The sequence below is a fragment of the Palaemon carinicauda genome, chromosome 6, assembly GCF_036898095.1.
Source record: "Palaemon carinicauda isolate YSFRI2023 chromosome 6, ASM3689809v2, whole genome shotgun sequence".
In the NCBI taxonomy this organism is placed as follows: Eukaryota; Metazoa; Arthropoda; class Malacostraca; order Decapoda; family Palaemonidae; genus Palaemon; species Palaemon carinicauda.
Window position 1 is genome coordinate 8,267,832 of NC_090730.1, and position 5,000 is coordinate 8,272,831.

The 5,000-nt window shown below is 28.5% G+C and overlaps 1 protein-coding gene across 3 annotated transcripts in view; it reads left to right on the forward strand.

The window, feature by feature from the left end:
- Positions 1-5,000, forward strand: part of LOC137642414 (ankyrin repeat and protein kinase domain-containing protein 1-like) — an 82,262-nt gene that overhangs the window by 34,881 nt on the left and 42,381 nt on the right. The gene's annotated exons all lie outside the window — the stretch shown is intronic.

Genomic DNA, 5,000 nt, shown 5'->3' on the forward strand with positions numbered 1-5,000 from the left:
TTAATGTTTCTGTAGATTAGATATTTGGATTAGTTCATTTGAGTGATATGTTTAGACGAATTCTTGAATTTAAGATAACGGGAGGTGATACCAACAGTAGATATCGATTAATTGATTGTAAAGCTAAACTTGTGTTAGAACGACGTGAGCGATATCTATTTCAAGTACATAAATAGCTGAAGATATACCTTTTGGGTTCTTGTTCTTCGAGTTTCAATTCTTTTTTTTTTGGTCGTCTTGTTTTCCTGTTTTTCTTATTTATTTGTTTTTTCTGTCTTTCCTTTTTTTGTCTTGTCTTGTCTTTTTCCTTTTTTGTTGTCTTGTCTTGTCTTTTTCCTTTTTTGTTGTCTTTTCTTGTCTTTTTTCTTTTTTGTTGTCTTTTCTTGTCTTTTTCCTTTTTTGGGTTGTCTTTTCTTGTCTTTTTCCTTTTTTTGTTGTCTTTTCTTGTCTTTTTCCTTTTTTTGTTGTCTTTTCTCCTGCCTTTTTCCATTTTATGTCATAGGTATCTGAAGACACTGGTGTTTTGTCTTTTTTTCTGTCTTTCCTTTTTGTTGTTGTCTTTTCTTGTCTTTTTCCGTTTTTGTTTTCACTTTCCTGCCTTTTTCCCCTTTTTTGTCATAGTTATTTCAAGACACTGAAGGTATCTTTGTTTTCTTATTAAGATTATTATTATTCGGTTTCACCGAATTAGGACTTAGTGCTGATATAAATCGAACGTCATTGCATTTAACTTAAATGATTTAAGCGATATATCTTAGTGGTTTTAACTGTGGTTTAACTTGGTTTTAACCGAGTTATCTCAGTGGTTTTAACTGTAGTTTAACTTATTTTTAACTGAGTTATCTTAGTGGTTTTAACTGAGGTCAGCCCAATTTCAAATGAGTTATCTTAGTGGTTTTAACTGAGGTTAACCTAGTTTTAAATGAGTTTTAACTGAGGTTTAGCTTAGTTTTAACTGAGTTATCTTATTTGTTTTAACTGAGGGTAACTTAGTTTTAACTGAGTTATCTTAGTAGTTTTAATTAAGGTTAACTTAGTGTTAACTGAGTTATCTTAGCGGTTTTAACTGAGGTTTAACTTCGTTTTAACTGAGTTATCTTAGTTTTTTTTAAACTTAGGTTAACTTAGCTTTAACTGAATTATCTTAGTAGTTTTAACTGAGCTTAACTTCGTTTTAACTGAGTTATCTTAGTGGTTTTAATTGAGGATTAACTTATCTTTAATTGAGTTATCTTGGTGGTTTATACGAGTTATTTTAATGGTTTTAATTGAGCTATCTTAGTGGTTTGAACTGAGGTTTAACTTCGTTTTAAATGAGTTATCTTAGTGGTTTTAACTTGGGTTTAACTTAGTTTTAACTGAGTTATCTTAGTAGTTTTAACTGAGGTTTAACTTCATTTTAACCGAGTTATCTTAGTGGTTTTAACTGAGGTTTAACTTCGTTTTAACTGAGTTATCTTAGCGGTTTTAACTGAGATATCCTAGTGGTTTTAACTGAGTTATCTTAGAGGTTTTGACCGAGTTATCTTAGTGGTTTTAACTGAGGTTTAACTTCGTTTCAACTGAGTTATCTTAGCGGTTTTAACTGAGATATCCTAGTGGTTTTAACTGAGTTATCTTAGAGGTTTTGACCAAGTTGTCTTAGTGGTTTTAACTGAGTTATGTTATTGGATTTAACTGAGTTATCTTAGTGGCTTAACCAAGTTATCCTTGTGGTTTCAACTGAGATATCTTAGAGGTTTTGATCGAGTTATCTTAGTAGTTTTAACTGAATTATCTTAGTGGCTTTAACTGAGTTATCTTAGGGGGTTTAACAGAGGTTTAACTTAGTTTTGAATGAGACGGGGTAGAATCAGGGAGTAATATTTAAGGGCCCTGTAAACGACCTTTGGGTCATCTGCCTCTCCGTAATCCGGTTGTTATATAACCTCCTTCTTATGACCTACTTGTCCAATCTCCCCCCCCCCCCCGCCTCCAAAAGTTGCCCAGGCCAGAAGGAAGAGACCGCCAGGGGTCAATGACTCATTTTGTCCTATTATTCTTTGTTTATTGTTTTTTGGGGGTTGGGCTTCAAAATCTGCTTAATTTGGTTTGCATCTCTCTCTCTCTCTCTCTCTCTCTCTCTCTCTCTCTCTCTCTCTCTCTCTCTCTCTCTCTCTCTCTCTCTCTCTCTCTCTCTCTCTCTCCACATACACATGTATATATATAAATATATATATATATATATATATATATATATATATATATATATATATATATATATATATCTAAATTAAAAAAAAAACTATAACTGGTATTCGGACAGAAAATCCAGTAGGCTGCTAAGATATGTTTTTCATTTAAGTTTATATGTATTTGTGATTAACACGGTACAGTTTCAAGACCATTCAACAGAAACCCGTATGTAAATTTCAGCTATGACCTACATCGCTAAGTAGGAAATTGAACATTACGCTGACATCAGATGCCATAGAATATTAAACCAAAAAATTGTATGTGTGTATGTATATGTATATATATGTATATTTATATAAATTATTTATATATATGTATATATATACACACACACACACATATATATATATGTATATATTTATACATATATATAAATATATATACATATATAATTTATATATGTATATATATGTACATATATATATATATATATATATATATATATATATAGATATATGTATATATATATATATATATATATATATATATATATATATATATATATATATATATATATATATATAATTCATATATGGTGCTATTTTCTCCATGTGAATGTGGTAGTATGTGGTGTTATCATTTTTTTACATAGTGTAATGTTATCTATGGGCCTACAACATGTCTTGTCCATCCTATCTTTTGCTATTGATATGATAAGGTTCAGATAAATATCTATAGATGACCTTATTTATCTTCCAGACCACGAGGTTTGTTGTTTGAAGTAGCTGTGTTTGCTCATTTCTGATTGGCTCTTCTACAATTTCCATTTATAACTGATAAATAAACTTCTCTTTGAATAGTCTTTTATTAGTTTATATATGGAAGATCTGTTTTAATGTTGTTACTCTCCTTGAAATGTTTTATTTTAATTGTTCATTATTTCTCATGTAGTTTATTTATTTCCTTATTTCCTTTCCTCAAATATTTATACCTAAGTCTTGATTTTTTTTTCCGAAAGCTTCATTTTAATTATCAAGTTCCTTTTGATGGCCAAATGCATTTTTTAATTATTAGAAAAATTTGTTCGTCTAATATAAGCAAGTTTTATTTTTGGTTATTTTTGAAGAAAAATTTTTTTTTATATCAATTCTCAAGTTCTTTTTAATGACCAAATGATACTATTTTGACTTATTTGAAAAAAAAAAATTTCATATAATGTAAGCAAGTTTTATATTTTATTTCTGGAAAAAAAAGAAACAATCCCGTTATATCAATTTCAATAGAACAGTTTTTTTGTTAGCCTCTCATTTCCTGCCCATCAAATTTCCTGCATTGCTGTTATTCATATCTAGTACGTATTCTATTTCTTTCACCAATGTTCTTGCATACAAGGTCCTATGCAGACTTTAGAACATTCGCTACAGACATATCTAAAGGGGTTCTTCCATTCGAATATCCAGTTTTTCTTCTATGGGCCGCCAGTAAACACCTAAACCGTATACAGTAGGTAGGTTCATTAACCCTATGGTAAAACCCCTTCTTTTCCCTCGGGGCCTGAGTTAGACCACATTGTATAGACCTTACTCTCCTTCTCCTGAGAGCTGTAAAGTTAAATGGAAAAGGAAATAAGGAAATGTACTACGAGAAGTTTAAGAATAATAACATTAAAATAAATCTATTATATATAAACTATAAAAACTTCTAAATAACAAGAGAAATAGAAGAAAGATAGAATAGGATTTAAGTCGTTAATGCCATTTCTTTCAATACACACGGTTGTGTGCATGTGCTGTGCTTATATATATATATATATATATATATATATATATATATATATATATATATATATATATATACTGTATATATATATATATATATATATATATATATATATATATATATATATATATATATACTGTATATATATATATATATATATATATATATATATATATATATATATATACAGTATATATATATGTATATATATATATATATATATATATATATATATATATATATATATATATATATATACATACATACATACTGATAATCTACCGATGTATATACATTATTTGTTTTTTTCTGATCCATCCTCCAGCTTAATGACGCACTCATATATAAATGTTTGTATATGTAAATCTATATAGAATATGTAATTGATATAGTTATGCCCGTGTTCATGATGACATTTGATTTTGTGCGAAAGAGAGATTATAGAGTATTTAAACACTTGCATAAGCCGAATATTTGCTGTGCCCTTAAGTACCTACTTGAATGAAGCGACTACAGTCTTCATGCTGTGATGATAACGTATCAGGTTAATGTGATCATGTCAAAAGAAAAAAAAAAAAAAATTAATGTAATATATTTTCTTCATCATAGTGAAATTCCAAATTAGTGTAATCTTTTCTTATTACCATAGTGTATCAGCGAAGCTCGGAAAAGGAAGTTATTAATGGTATTTCCTTAAAGAAAAGTACTTGGAATAAATATGACATTCCTATCTATATAAAAAAAACTTTAATTTTAACATATAATGTAATATACATTTCTGATAATGTAGCGAAGCTCGGAAAAGGAAGTTATTAATGGTATTTCCTCAAAGAAAAGTACTTGGAATAAATATGACATTCCTAACTATATAAAAAACTTAATGATAATATATAATATAATATATTTTTCTGATAATGTTTACTTCATCACTTGTACCTGTTGGTTTAGTTTCTACCTTTGTCAAGGGTTTGGAACTTAATATAGATTACGGTTTAATGTTATTTAGGTAGCTGAATTGGGGCACTGTATAATGTATACGTATGGGT